Source organism: Pan paniscus, chromosome 10 (assembly GCF_029289425.2).
Source record: "Pan paniscus chromosome 10, NHGRI_mPanPan1-v2.0_pri, whole genome shotgun sequence".
Taxonomy (NCBI): Eukaryota; Metazoa; Chordata; class Mammalia; order Primates; family Hominidae; genus Pan; species Pan paniscus.
The window spans coordinates 21,879,467-21,896,252 of NC_073259.2; the positions used below are offsets into that span (position 1 = coordinate 21,879,467).

General features: G+C 36.3%; 1 long non-coding RNA gene across 1 annotated transcript in view; it reads right to left on the minus strand.

The window, feature by feature from the left end:
- Positions 1-334: 334 nt before the first annotated feature.
- Positions 335-16,786, minus strand: part of LOC117975385 (uncharacterized) — a 72,328-nt gene continuing 55,876 nt past the window's right edge. Inside the window, exon 3 of the long non-coding RNA XR_004665624.3 lies at positions 335-4,030. This is a non-coding gene — a long non-coding RNA (uncharacterized LOC117975385). The remainder of the gene's footprint in view (positions 4,031-16,786) is intronic.

The window sequence follows — 16,786 nt, forward strand, 5'->3', positions numbered from 1 at the left end:
CTGGGCATCTTATGGCTCCTTAAGTTGACACATAAAATTAACCATCACACACATCACACATACACATCCCAATCCAAGGCAATCTCAATGTCCCCCAAGGCATTCAGTTAGTTTTAATGCCAGTTGATTATATGTATGTTTCTACCTCTCTTTTCTAATGTCTGCAGGGTTGATTTTGGGATAGAAATCCAGTAGTCCATGTCAATTTTCCATCTTATCAGAATATTCCTATTCATAATTCTTATTTATATTGCCACCAATACCTTTCTTGTGTATTGGAGAAAATTGCTTCTCTTCTACAAAACTAACTTCTATTGTGTCCATCTCTTTTCACAGTCCCCATTACATTTCCCACTGCATTGACTAATTAAGGACCTGCACTTCATGCGTATCTATGTTAACATGTATTTATTTCTATTTCATCTGGATCAGTAAGAATATTTCTTTTATAGGAACAAGATAAATATTGGATGAGCAGATAAATGAATGAATAATCAATGGATGAAATGATCACTGAGAACAAATCCTTAATGCAGAAATTGTGAAACACTATGCAAATGAGAAAGAAATGCATTTCATGAATGGTGCTAGAAAGTCCTATAGTTAAGCTGTGAAGCATTATAAAATACTTTCTAGTTTTAAAACACAAGATTAAACGACGGAAATTTCTAGTTCTTCCGATCACTTATTATGTCTCATTATAGTTCCAAGTAATTCTCATTTATTTTATTTCAGTTGTGTGTGTGTGTGTGTGTGTTTCCGTTCAATTTTTAACATGCTTCAACTAGATTTGGCTAGTGTTTATATGCTGGATACTGAGAGAGACTCTTAGGAAATTATACTATGACTTGGTAAGTCCCTAGATGATTCAAAGATTCATTGTCACCTTAATTGAACAGACTTTCTTTTTCTTTCTTCTCCCCCTCCTTTGCTCTCCTTCTACCTGCACTTTTTTCTTTCTTTTCTTTTTTTTATTTTTCAGCAGGGAGAAGTGGGAGTGCTAAATTGTTTTTGGAGCATTCAGTTCCCTTTGGGGAATTAACCAGCATGCTTGACTTCTAAGAACTCTTAGAGTAAAACGATTTGACAGAATGCAAATTTAACCCTACTTTGATAGCTTCCGTTGTGTGATTTTCTCATAAGCCAAGATCACATTTGGTATTAGTTTAGTTTAAAAACAATTTTCTTATGAAATTGGAAGAACATAAGCAATGAAATTTGAAGGAGAAGTGACATTTTTAGTTCACTTAACCTGGCAGGTTTGTGTAACTCTTTCATTGCTAATTTTACATTTATCCGAGATTCTTTTTAAATTTATCTCATAAGAATATTCATCTTTTAAACAAGAAGTTTATTTTTTTAAAATATTCATTTCATATTTGTTGAACAACTGCTATATGCCAATGTACCAGGCTTTCTTTTAGGACCTGGGGCACAGCTAACAAAAAAACATTTCACAGCACATTCTTGTTGTTTATTCTTAATTTTATTTTGATTTTATTTATTTATCTCAATTAAATGTACAAACAAAGCATAATAAAAGAAAAAATACAAATGAATATATATTGATATAGCCCAGGTACACTAATGAATTATTATTCACAATTTTCCTAGATTTCTACTTATAGCTTCCAGGTAACACTTTTGCAGTATTACTACTAAGGATTTTCTTTTTCACGATTCCAGGAAAATATGCTTAAAACAAATTTGCACTTCTAATTTTATCATCTAAACTTGATTTTCTTCATTTCATGGCTGAAACATATATCATTTCAATCAAATTATTGCTATGAATTTTTATTTATTTACATTGAAAACACTTTCATCAAATAATTTTTCCTTTGTCATCATTCTTAGTATTCTCAGAAGAAAATTTTCATCCATTCAACATTCAGCAAATATTTATTGATCTTTTCTAACATGCTGAGTGCTAGAGATAGGGAAATAAAAAGACAAGATGTGTAATCAAATCACAGCTATAATTCTAAAAGTTGTGAAAAGACTTGTAACCCTAGACTTCTAAGATTAATAAGTAACAACACAGGCTCAAGTGTAGAAAATTAAAAGTTGTACATGATTGTGTTGTTTATTATCTTATAATAAAATATAGAATCTAATGTTGTCTTGTACTTAGAGACATTATTCAGATACTACTCTAGGGGTATTTCAGGGTAGCCTTGGTTTTTCAATAGCCCTTGAGTCATAAGATCTATATAGGAAAATTGAAAATATAGAGTCTGTATGATATCTTTTAAAGAAGTTATTTCCACCCTGCTGCAAATACACACACCACACACATAACACCTTCTTAAAATGGACCTGATGGTTTCTTGGCTCCACTAAAATTATTTGAGCTTCTAATCAGTGAAACTACAAACTCTGAGTTCCCAAAGTCTGGGAACTCAGCCTCTTCCAACAGGAAAAAGGCATTTCTAATAGAACAAGCTATTTGCTTTTCTTGATATTTGCACTGAAGAAATGATGACCAATAAGGAGAAATCTATCAAATATTTACTCAGTGTTTACAATATAAAAAGCACTCTTGTAGGTACTGTGCGTGATAAAACAGACAAGGCAGGCCCTGTCCTCAAGCATTTTATTATCTACTTAGGCAAGCTGTGACATATGATGTGCCTCATTCAGAAGAGGTTTTCCAGAAAAACTTGATCGAAGAGGTGAAACAAGGTGTTCTTGCAGGATAGGTACTCTTCATACTCTTAAGTTCATTGAGGGAAGGAAATACATTGCATACGTCTTTCTGTTTCCCTGTTGCAGAGAACAGTGCTTGGCACTCAATAGAAACTCAACAGATATTTTCTAACTAAACCTAATGAAACAGCAAAGAAAAAAAAACAGTAAAAGGAAGTATTTCAGGAAAAGATGTGAATAAATAAAAGATAATGATAACAATTATTGTTAAAGCTAACATTTATGAGTTGCTGTTTTAAGTTTTTAAATGTATCGGCTCATTTAATTTTCACAAGAGCCTTATTGAAATAATTGCTATCATGATGCCAATAGTGTACAGAAGGAGAAACAAAGGCATAAAAAAGTTAACTACCTTGTCCACAGTCATGCAGCTAGCTAGCAGCTGAAGCAGGACTTAATCCCAGGAAATCTGGCTTCAGCATCTATGCTCTTAACCAGTCCACAATAATGTTTCTCAAAGCACTGTGAATAATATAAAAAAAGATATGACATGATCATTGCCTTCAAAGAGCTTAAACTGTAACTGGAGAAAATTGTGTAATTCTGACCATTTATATAGCCAAATAGTAATAAAGACATTAAAATTAAAACTGTTGCCACTAACCTTGGAATGAAGAGCAAGGGCATAAATGATCCAGTTAGAGAAAGACAAGATTACTGAAGCCTGGAGTACCCTGGGAAGACTTCCTGGATGAAGAGGAACTCATATTAGTCCTGGGAATGTTAGTAAGATTAGAACAGTTAAAAAGGAAGCATATCCCAAAGAGAAGAAATGCTATGAACTAAAGGAGGGTGACTCTAATCAACAAAAGGGTATGCTCTGGAGAAAATTTATAGACCAGATTGTCGGGAATGATGATTCTGTATTTGAGAATATTGGTTAATTGTCAAAAAGGAGAGACTGAAGCATATGGTGAAGGTGCCTGACTGACAAGCTGAAGCTTTGGCCCTTCTCGATTTTTCAGGTCTAGTGGCACTTGAATCTGTAGCACAACAGGGAGCCCCTGTGCCCAGGGTTCAGTGGCTTCCAGGAATTCTTCCCGAATAAACCTCAACATTCTGCAGTCTTATCTTCATGGGTGCTGGCGCAAGTTGCTTTTCAAGTTCTTCATACTCTACTGACCTCAGATTTCTTCTCAGCCCGAGGAAAACAGCTTCCTCTTCCTCCTGGCCATTCACCAAGACACACCATTCTCTTCTCTCCTTGTCCAGGGCGCTTAGCATGGTCACTTCCAAAAGTTTGTGCATTTTCAAAAGAAAATGAAGACATCCTTCCATGCTGTTGCAAACATGCCCTGAGGCAAGAAATCACAAAGGCTCTCTGGAAAACAGGAATAAGTGACTGCAGGTATGACAGAAAGTGAAACAGAATAAATGAAAATTAACGCCCCACAGATGTATTTATCCACAAATTTTATCATAAGGTGACTTGTTGGTAGTCACATAAAAAGTAGAAAAAAAACCCTTTGAATCAAGTATTTTAAAGTATTCCTGGGTATCTTTCCTCTAAGTCTCAGATTATCCACACAGGGTCCACATAGTTTTAAGAATAGTTGGCATGCCTAGGCTTAACTCTGTGGGACAGTAAATTTTTTTTAAAAAAAGCTTTTGCCTGCTCTTGGAAGACAATATTATGTTCAATATAGTGCAGTGCTCCACAGCTTGTAAAATCAACTATGTGGCACAAATCTGAAGATGTCTTCAAAAGATACATGGCAAGAAAGATATGTTGCTGGCTTTAGTCATCTTTGCCATTTCTCTTATGGAATTTCACTATAGTGGCTGGACATGTGCAACCCACATCCTGTCTGGCCTTAATGTGATTTTTCTGTAAAAGGAGAGGAGGACAAAAGTAAAAGCAAAATATGCTTTACAATGAAAAATGCAACCCTCAGCCACTGGGATAAAATTACATTGACAGTGGGGGAGTTATTTTCTTCCTTCAAAGAACAATGTTTGATGTTCCAACTAGATTCTATGGTGACGAAGCTCATAATTTGGGAGCTGAATCAGATTCGAATTTAGAAAAGGGGTTTCAGACATTGCTTAGCAGGGTGATTTTAGGGGTTAACATATGAATAGAGATTACATTATAACTCATCTGCCCTGTGTTTGTTGGACAGAGCTTATATGACCTATTCCTGATGGTTGCTCATAGAAGGATATTTAAATTCTGTTGTAATTCTTCTTTATAAAATCTGTGACATTCTAATAGCTAGAAAATGTTTAAATCTTGTCTAGTTTCTGCTTCGTTTCCTTCTTTATGTTGATTTCTTCCTATTTATCTCTTTTGTGCATCACACATATTTCACTATAAACTTGATTTTTGTGGGTGAAAGGCCACAACTAACTGTTTGCATGTCTTATCTTTGCCCTAGAGAGTGGTAACTCACAAATGAGCTGGCTGCACCTACTGTACATAAAACAGCAACATCACTTTGATCTCTCCCTTAATGTGCTAGGTTTAGATTACTTTGTGAGCAAAGGGGGTGAAAGGTGGCAGGATACTATTTTAACTAACTACTGGGGGCAGTATTTATTCATGGTGCAGATTTTTAATGGGAAAGATGGAACATGAAAGCCTGTCAAATGTACAGCTCAAAGAGTCTGACAACACAGAATATTTTATAGATGAAAGGTGAAGAATCTCCAACTTCTTAGTGTAATATAAATTGTATGGGAAAAGTAAGACATGTAAAAAAAAAAAGCCAGATAGAAAACTATCTATATTCTGCTATGATTGCATAGAACCCTGTCACAAAACCAGAGGACTATTTTAGAGTTGCATTTATTGGATATAAAGTATGACATGGGCAACATTAAAAATGTACACTTTTAGAAAGATTCTCATTGCACTTATAATTAATGTAATATTGTTTTTATTAAGAATAGGTATTTTGGAAAGTATCTATTCCAATGTGGTAAGAAGATGGAAACCTAGAAAAAAATGTGCCAGGAAAATGTCTTCTATGTTTGGAGTAGTGACTTTATCTTGAACTTCCAGTCAGACTCTAATTATGTTTAATTCAAAGATTGCTTGAAAATTCTGCCTTTACCTTTGATGAGGTCTTCAGCTGTTCTTTCTTGATTCACCATAGCCTTGCCCTAGAGCATTGATTGTCAACCTTTCTGTCCCCAAACACTGGTGGTGCCTGATATACTCCTGTCACTTATAGTGGCTCCTTATGGTAATATTTCTCAAGGTGGAGGGGTAGAAGGTGCATGAAAACTTCTGGAGTAACTTATGTGTTTTAAAGAACTCTCCAAGCTGATTTAGGTATACCCACAATTTTCCAACAGGGACCTAGGAATCATTCCTGTTAAATTATTTAGCCCTTTGTAATCTGGCCATAACCTGCTTCTTAATTAAATCAACAATTAGAAACCTTACTCATATTTTCTGAATCTCACCTTTTTATATATTATTTCATCTATCTGGAATATCAAGTCCCACCCCACCTCCACTTAACTCCCTCTCCAGCACTCTCCTGTTTCATTTTAACATCAAAGCTCAAAATTGGCTCTTCAGCAAAGCCTTTTCTATCAGCTCCCAGAAAATGTAGTTGTTCTCATCCTGGATATTTCCACAGCAACATTAAAATGACTCTGGAGGTGCATTTATGGTGTGATGTTCTAACTTTCCTGGTTAAATAGCTGTCTTCTCAACTCAACCAACAGACTGGGGGTTAGGATATTTATTCATCTTTGTAATTCCTAATTTAAATAGAGTAGAAGTTCAGATACAATGGTGAACACATTGTAAGTGATGAATAAATGATTGCTTGTATGCATGTGTATTTTTCATGTTATATTAAGAAATGTGTGTGTACACACACACACACACATACACAGTAAAGCGTATAAACCTTGGGTATAGAGTTTAATAATTTTTATATTTGGATACTCCATGTGACAGCCACTCAATAATTCCAACTTCTTAGAGGTTTCCTCATGCTCCTTTCTAGCCAATACCTTCTCCCTGCCACTAGAGGTAACTTCTTTTCTGATTTTCATGGAATGAATTAGAATAGTTTTGCTGGTCCTGAACTCCATATGGACTCTATAAATGGAGTCAGATAGCATTTACTGTTTTTTGTCTAACTCAACATAATGTTTTTGAGATTTATATATGCTGTTACATGTATCAGTAGTTCATTCTTTTGCATTCTGGTGTGGAATTCCATTGCACAACTATGCCATAATTTATTTATCCATTCTCTTCTTCATGAGCACAAAAGCTATTCAGTTTTCAATTATTAGGAATAAATTACTACCAATAGTTTTGTACCTATTATTGTTTGTGGACTTTATATTATTTTTTCTTAAGTGTACACCTAAGCATTGGATTGTTGAGTTATAGAATTGGTTTTTATTTACTAAAAGTGGCTGTGCCCATTTATGTACTCAAAAACTAAATATAAGAGTTCTAGTTTCTCCAGATCATTGCCAAAAATTGCTATTGTCTGCCATTATTTTTAGCCATTCTGGTGGTTATATAATAGTATCTCACTATAGATTGAATTTGCTTTTCTTTAATAAATAATAATGTTAGTAAATTAGTCATTATTAGCTATTTGGATATTATCTTTGGTAAACCACCTCTTTAATTCTTTTACATACTTTTTGTTTTTTTCCTACTGATATGTTGGAAATCTATATATTTGGATACAATTCCTTTGACACCTGTATAAACTACACATACATCTTTTCTCAGGTACAGATTGCCTTTCTTTCTTGTTTAAAATTTATTTTTTAGAGCAGTTTTAGATTCACGGCAAAATTAAGTGGAAGATAAACAGATTTCCCACATACACCCTACTCCCACCCAGGCATAACCTCCTCTGCTATCAACATCCTACACCAGAACAATACATTTGTTACAAACTATGAATCTACAATGACAGGTCCTTATCACCCAAAGTCCATAGTTTACATTGGGATTCACTCTCGATGGTGTATAGTCCATGGGTTTTGGTAAATGTGTTATGATATCTATCCACTATTATGGTATTGTAAAGAATAGTTTTGCCATTTAAAAAATCCTCTGTGCTCTGCCTATTTATATCTGCCTCTCCCGTTGCTAGCAATCATTGACTTTTTACTTTCTCCATCGTTTTGTTTTTCCAGGATGTTATATAGTTGAAATCGCACAGTGTGTAGCCTTTTCAAATCAGCTTCTTTCACTTAGTGGTATGCATTTTAGTGTCCTCCATGTCTTTTCATGGCTTGAATAGCTCATTTCTTTTTAGTGCTGAATAATACTCCATTGTCTTGGTGTATCATCACAGTTCATTATCTGTTCACCTACTGAAGAACATTTTGGTTGATTCCAAGTTCTGGCAATTGTGAATAACCCTGCTTTAAACATCCATATGCAAGTTTTTGTGTAGATATAAGTTTTCAAGTGCTTTGGGAGAGGGATTGCAGGATCATATCATAAGGGTGTTTTTAGCTTTGTTGGAAGCTGCCAAACTGTCTTGCAAATTGGCAGTACCATTTTGCATCTCCACCAGCAATGCTCCACATCCCCAGCAGCATTTGGTGCTGTCAGTATTCTGGATTTTGGGCATTCTAATATGTGTGTGGTGGTATTTCATTGTTTTTGAAGTTTGCATTTCTCAGATAACACATAATATGGAGCGTCTTTTCATATAGTTATTTTCCATCTCTCTTTTTTCCTTGGTAAGTTGTCTGTTCAGATCTTTTGCCCATTTTTAAATAGGGTTGTTCATTTTCTTATTGTTGAGCTTTAAGTTTTCTTTGTATCTTTCGTAAAAGAGTATGTTACTAGATGTATCTTTTGCAAATATTTTCTCACAGAGTGTGGCTTGTCTTTTCATTCTCTTGACTCCTACTTTCATAGAGCAGAAGTTTTAATTTTAATGAAGTCTAGCTTATCAATTACTTCTTTCATGAATCGTGCCTTTGGTGATGTATCTAAAATGTCATCACCATACCCAAGGTCATCTAGATTTTCTCCTATTTTATCTTCTAGGAGGTTTACAGTTTTGTGGTTTACGTTTACATCTGTGACCCATTTTCAGTTACTTTTTTGTGAAGGATTTAAGGTCTTTGTCTTTGTTTTTTGCATGCAGATGTCTATTTGTTCCAGAACTTTGTGTCGAAAAGACTTTATTTTCTCTATGTATTGCCTTTGCTCTTTTGTTAAAGATCAGCTGGGATCTGCACTCTTTATTCTGTTCCATTGATCTACTTGTCTATTCTTTTACCAATACCACAATGTCTTGATTATTGTTGCTTTATAATAAGTCTTGAAGTAGGGTAGTGTCAGTCCTCTGACTTTGTTCTTCTCTTTCCATGCTGTGTTGGCTATTATGGGTCTGCCTTATTGACTGTTTTTTTTTTCTTGGTCTGCTTGTTTTTATCAGTTATTGGGACAATTGGGTTAAAATATTATAGTGTTTTATATATATCAATTAAATCAATTTGATGTGTCATATTGTTCTAATCTTTTATATACTTACTGATTTTTTACCTGCTTATACACTCAGTTACTGAGAAAAGTGTGTTAAAATGTCCAATTGTAACTGCATATATGCCTGTCTTTATTAGTTTTGTTAACTCTTGCTTTATATGTTCTGAAACTATATTATTAGAGCCATACAAGTTTAGGGTTATATATATTCTTGTTTCTGACCCTTTTATCTCTATGACATGTCTCTTTCTTGTGCTACTTCTTACCTTCGATGCAATTATGTCCAATATTAATTCAGCAATAGTATCTTTCTTATGCTAAGTATTTACTTGGAATGACTTTTTTCAATTATTTTCAGATTACCTTATATTTATGTTTAAAGTATGTTTTTTGAAAATAACATATAATTTGACCTTTTAAAATATATCTAAATCTTGTGTTTTAGTAGGAATGTTTAGTCAGTTTACATGTAATGTAATTATGACATAGTTAGGTATAAGTCTAAAATCTCGCTTTTTGTTTTTTTATCATCCCATCTGCTCATTATTCCTTAATCTTTTTTTCCTGCTCTGTTGTATTAGTAAAATATTTTTGTTCTTTATTTTATCTCCTCTATTAGCTCTTTTTTTGTTATAACTTTTAGTATCATTGTTTTGTGGTTACTCTTGAAATTCTTAACTTATTACAGTATACATTAAATTAGTATTTTTACAACATCATAAACAATGCTGTTTCTACTACTTGTGCTCCATTGAATATCTCTCATCATTTTGTTTGTTGTTCGTTTTACTATTATTTCATGCATTTAATTGTAATGGAAGAAAAGAATTCCCAAAATGTTACAACTGTGGCTCTAATTGGCCAACAGTCTCATATGTATCCATATATTTGTCCATTCCAGGGTACTTTATTTCTCTTGGTCTCTATTCTTCCATCTTGGATTATTTTAATCATTATACCTGTGAATTAGAGACTCTATAAACCCACAGACAATGGTACTGACTGAAGCTTTGCAGGCAGAATTCAAATCCATAACAAGAAAACTGTCACTGCCCTTTTAAGATAGGAGGATCCAAAAGTTGTCAACTTGCCACTAAATTGTTGTATTATCCCTGAGAAACAGAGCTATAGTTTTTATCTGTGTTGTCGCTGGCTGATCGATCAGTCAGATAGCATAGCCAGATTAGCCTTAGTGAGTAGTATTCCATGATGTTGAGCTCATAGTCTCAATATCTGCCACTCTGATCAATCCTTGTTTGCTTGGACCAACGCTGAAGTGGATGATGACAAAGGCTGACATGTCTATTGGCTGATTTTGTTTTTTTGTTTTTTTTGTCTACTTGGCTTTTTAGTGCATCTTCCATGGCTGGAGGCTTCTGTGGGTATTAAGTTATAAAGATCTTTATACTTTATACCAAATCTTATATATCCACGCACATGCCTTTACTCCAGACTACTTTGTCTCTGATCTTCCAATCCACTTTCATTGTCCCTTGATCAGCTGCCCAAGCCATTTGCCACTGCTCATGAATTCATTATGTATCCTCAACTCACAATAGTTTTTCCTTTGCCAAAATGTGCATAGACATAAGGACCTCAAAAAGCTTCAGTTATTGGGAAGATTTTTTTTGTCTCAACAGTATCTTTCGAAGTAACTCCTACATGTGACTTCAATACAGACACCATCATTTTCAGCTTATCCTCACATACAAAGTCAATCCATCCATAAACCAAGCTTGGACTTTTTCTCCCACCTTCAGCTGGTTATATAGAATGTTTCACATGGCCATAAGCATAAGCTGAAGAGGGAGTGCTTGTACAACAGTGGTGAGTGACACTTGGTTCTGGACAACCTGCTCATGCAATTTACTTATGCCTTTTGTTCCTGCTTAGGGCACATAATTCCAATTTATCATGGATTGCTGCAGGGCCCACCTGACTTTATGACTTGATGGGTCTAACAGAAGTGAGCTCATGGACAGTTTCAGACAGACTCATGGTTAAGGCATGGGTCCAAGTAGCATATTAGAAGCTGTTTTTCTAAGGGCATATAGTGTTTTGCTTTGTTTTGTGTAGATGGCATGGCTTTCCCAAGTGACTTGAATTGTGATTTTCCCACTGAGACTTGTCATAAAATCCATACTGTATTTTTTTAACACTGCTGAAACCACCACAGTCATAAAGTCTGCTTGTTTTTGAGTAGAAAACTGCAGGGATTTTTTGTACAGCATCCTGGGCTTGCTGTCTAGCCCTTTTCTGCTCTAGGCCCCATCCGAGATCAGCTCACTAAGTCACATACTATATTAGGCCAGAACAATGTTCTTAGGTGTGGAATGTGTTTTGTCTCTAGAATCCCAAAGGCTAGTAGGGATTGTAATTCCTTCTTTGTGGCAGGGGATGTGAAATATAGCAATTAGCCTTTTGCTTTGGTGAGATTGTACTGGCGTATCCCTTATGTTAGGCACTAGACACTGCTGAGTTGATAGACCCTTGAAGATGTAATTTATCTTCTACCCTCCAGGTCTCATGTGCTTTACCAAATCCTCCAGCATGCTAGCCATCTCTTGTTCACTTTGCATTCTAAGGATTATATGATGTCATTAATGCAATTGATCAATGTGATGTTCTATGTAAAATCCAGATCTCTTTATGAGAAAAAGTAGGAGAGTTAACATAGCCCTTGGGCAAAAGTGTAAATGTATGTTGTCCATTCCATGTAAATGAAAACTATTTTGGTCCTCTTTCTTGATTAAGATAGTGAAGAATTCATTCGCTATATCAATGCCCGCATGCCAGGTACCTGAGGTCATTTTATTCTGTTTTCACAAAGATGTTACAGTCACGTGGCAGCTATAATCAGGGCTACTAGTTGTTTGAATTTGTGGTAACCTGAAGTTATTCCTCCAGAATCTATCTAGTTTGGGCAAGGACTACTTATGGCAGGATACACCAAACCTGAAATCTTTAAGGACGACACTAATACCCTTCATATCCTTAGAAGTATAATATTACCTTCAGTTTACTAACTTGGCATGGGTATTAGTTTCAGATCTTTCTACTTGGTCTTTCCTGAGATTATAACTTTTACCTCCACAGGCCAAGGTAATAATGTGAAAGTTACTCTAATTGGTATGTATGTCAAAACCAATTACACATTTGGGATTTGGGAAAATCACCAAAGTATGGTTTTGTGGACCTAGTGGAACCACTTAATCCAGTCTGACCAGAGCACCGTTTGCTTTATACTCCCTCTGGGTGACTCCACTCTAACTTTGACATTTTGGGTCTCCAAATATCACTATCGAATTAGTGCCCATGTCCAAATGACCAATAGCAATATCTGGGTATTCTGCTTTGCCCAGTGTAGAATTATCCAAACAAATAGCTAGAGGTGCAGTTGCAGAGTGACTAAGGAAATTATTTCAATATGTGTTTGTCCAGGTGCAGTCTTTTCTTCTTGGGACATAGTCATCTTTTCACTTAACAGGTTGTAGGTCTGAAACCTCACTCAGGTCCAGGAAATGGAGAAATGACCATGACTTTTTTAAATCAAGGTCGCCATCTTCAGCCTCTTGAGGAGTCATTCCTGCATTTTTTTTGGTTATATAATTTAAGAGATATGTTTTGGCTGTTCATTTATTTGTATTTAGAGATGCTGTATTCTATTAACCATCTCCACAACTCCCAGAAAGTTATGCCTCCTTCCTTACCACTCCAACCTTACCAGTCCTGTGTTAATTGAGACTCCCAGGCCCCTGATGGTTAAATGCTGCTACTTAGCCTTTATTGATTCCATTTGTTCTGTGGCAAACAAAATCTCTGTGACAGCCCCTCCTATCATCCACTCTGTGACATCCCCTCCTGTCAAGCCCCAAGTGGTGGCTTGGGGAAGAGAGCCACCACTGAACTTCTTGTTGATTCTGGTGTCCCTCTCCCTTGTACACTCCTGATGGCCTTCTTAAATGGTACTTCCTCTATGCCTTCCCATGGAACAATATAATCCTCTGTGGGTCTTCTGGCCTCACATCATATAGTCTTTCCAGCATGCCTATTTCCCTAAGCCTCTCTATTCCTTTCTCCACAGTCTGCCATAGCAACTCAAGTAATGCAACTTTACTCGGCATGGACCGTCACTTTCTCCAGACTTCTAAGAGATGCCATAGCAGAAAATTTATGCCTTTCCCTGCAGTTCTTGTCAAGTGTTAAATCCCATGGCCTGATATCCTGAGAGAATGGCTCTAAATCAATAAACTCTCCTTTATCTAGTTTCATGTCCTGCTTCCTTGATCAAAACTCTTAAAACCAGTCATTTATCCAAATATCCTGGCTAATCATTGAAGCTCTTTTGGGGGTATAGTGTCTTTCCTCACCACTCAGGTCTGGTATAACCTTGAGTTGCTTTTGATATAATTTAATCCAAAGTTTGGGCCTGGCATTTAGGAGATGAGATGAGGGAAAATCCTGAAGGTGACCCTGTTGCCTTGTGGGAGAGAGGACTCTGCAGTGTTTTCCCATATGCAAGAAGGGTAGCTGTGAAAAAGGAAGGATGAACTATCTCTGCAGGATCTAAGGATTTAGAAAACTTTGGGGAACCCAAATCTTTGGGTGAATAGGTGCATCTGACTGATCTCATATGTCGGGATACCATGGATTCCTAGCAAGAGCCCCAAGCTTGGCATAATAGATTTGACTTAGTTAAACATTCTATACACTTTTCCAGCAGCCACTTTCAGCCAGGCATCCTGGAGGCTCTCCTGGCACTTGTGCGGCTCAGATATTCAAGGTCCTGGTGGAAGATTATGGTGCTCACCCATGGGCCTCCCCTTTTTCATGGGCTGTAGGCCTCAGTTGCTGTCTAAAGCCTACAAAGAGTTCCTTTATATATTTTTCCAGATTTTCTAATTGCTTATGGTAAGAACTTAATTTCAAAGCTGGTAACTGCATCAGGGTTGGAGCTGGAGGTCTCAATCAATGATTGCTGAATAAATAAATTCATTGCATTTGAGATGCATCTGGACATCTGGTATGTTCTGATGAATACACTGAGTAGGCATTGGGAGTCATCTGTGTATGGTAGTAGTTGAAAGACACTGTACAAGTTGTCGAGATATCCAACGAAGCTTATAAAAAGGCCAAAGAGAGAAAGATGTTAAACATTTTAAATTTTAAAATGAGAAAAGAGCAATATTGAAAGGACAATGAGTACGACAATTAAGAAAAGACAAAAAGAAAGAAGAAACATAAATATTTTATTTAAACATTATTGTCCTTCAAATTAACAAATACTGAATTTCTCCTATAATTTATATAATTAACAAAGAAGAAATTGTATGGATTTGTGGGTGAGTCAAGAATTAGGGTTCAATGAGGAAGAATTTTTGAAAGAGTAGAAGTGTTGGGTTTCAGCCTAACTGCTTAAAACATAAAGCAGGATAGATCTGGAGGATAGGGTTAATTCAGTCATCAGCTAAGCAAGGGCAGGCTTAAGACTTTGCTGCTATGATGCACACGAGATTATCAATTCAAAAAATATCAAGGTAGAAGAAAAACAGTAATGGTTCCAGAATTTTCATAGTGATGGAGATTTGGGGCAAAAATATGGTTGAAAGCAAATTCAGAAGACTTGTCTGGAGGTGGCATTTCTCCATAAACACACTTTTAAAATTTAAAGTCTGTGTTATAGATGAATAAAAATAATCAGATTGATGATTTCAAACACATGTTGGCTGACTCTATTCTTATTTACATAATTATAGCAATTGTTTAAATTGGGATGGTTTTGTGAAGTAGAGGATTTTGGAGGACCTTTATTTCTCTCCAACTCCACCCCAAGCTATCCTTATCCTGCAAATGCAATGCATGACTGTGTTAATGAAAGAGGAGGCTGGGAGATTCCACATGAAAGAGTGAAGTAGGAAACATTATCCCAGTTGGTCTGAAAGGCATATGTGTACTTTAAGAAATATCATTTATAAGAAGAGAGGGGGAAGGTTAGATGTTTAAAAGCTGAGCTAACAATGACAAGAATAGTCCATAAAAATGTTGGTAATTTTAATCCTAGTGAAACAGGAAGAATAATGATGCTATGCAGTCTTATGTTGAACTCTATGTAACTTTAGTTGTTATATTAGGCCATTCTTTTGCATTGCCATTAAGAAATACCTGAGGCTAGACAATCTATAAAGAAAAGAGGCTTAATTGGCCCACAGTTCTGCAGGCTGTACAGGAAGCTTGTTGTCAGTATTTGCTTCTGGTGAGGGTCTCAGGGGACTTACAATCATGGCAGAAGGTAAACGGGAGGTCAGTGTATCACATAGCAAGAGCAGAGCAAGAGCAAGAGTAGAGAGGTGCCATACACTTTTAAACAATCTGATCTCGAGTAAACCCACTCATCACCAAGGGGATGGTGCTAAATCATTCATGAAGGATCTGCCCCAAAACCCAAACACTTCCCGCCAGGCCCCACCTCCAACACTGGGCATTACACTTCAACATTTAAGACAGGACCCCCACTCAAACCATATCAGTTGTTAAGGTGAGTATACAGTAATACATGTCCAGGTGGATATGCTTCATAGTTAGTGAAAGGTGTACAATTGGATGAAGAAAAATCCATGGCCATCTGCCTGTCTGTGACATAATAAATGCTCCATGTCATTGTTCATCAAAACAGAATGGCAATAAGCAAGATCAACTATATTGTGATGCCAATAGGGGGCCCTGTGGCTTTGTGATAAAATTGTACTCATTTATTCAAATTTTGCCCCAAAAGAACCATATAATTAGCTCCATTAATAAACAATTGAGTCCTTCCACTCATCCATCTATCCCCCCATTCTTCCATTCTCCCATTTAGTGCCATTCACCTTCGTTCTTCATTAGTTAACAGTGAGAATACTCAAAAGGCAAATAGCTCTGCAGTTTTCTCTCCACCTCATTGGAGTTGTGGGAACTTTTATTGAGTGGTGAGGGTTAGGGTAATGAAACTTGGAAAACTGCCATCCTAGGATCCCTCTGTGCTACCAATATGCAAATAATTTAATAGTAATGCAGTCAAGAGTTCCCTGAGTAAAGACTCTCCATTTTCATCACTGTTGGTAAGTGCCAAGAGGGACAGATGAGAATAAGTTATAGCCACATTGTGACATGTAATAAATCTTCCAAAAGAGGTTTACATGTACTCAGCTCTTTGGCTTTTATCCTGTGTATGACACTTCTGTTTGCTTTGCATCTAAGCAACAGAAAGTAATCAGCTGCTAAGAACTTAATTATTGGTTGCACGGATAACCCTTAGGGTGTCTGTGTCCAGTCACTTGGGCCTCCTTCTACATCTCTCATCACATAAAGCAATATGTTTCCCTGAGTGCCTGCCTCTCTGGAAAGCATGGTGGTTCATTTCTCCTTCAAGAGGAAGACAAAGGGCTGCTGAAACAACAAAATACAATGAAATGGCTGTTCCTTGGGAAAATGAGCCACTAATAATTCTTGATGACTGAAACAAAGGAAGAGTCCTAGGGCTAGAAATCACTCAAGAGCAGAGCCTTGATAACAGTCAGAAGCTGAGAGGTAGAAAGTGTAAGGAATTCTAGGGAGAGGAGTGAGAAAATACTGTAACAGGCTTGCAAAATCCGACTCAGAATC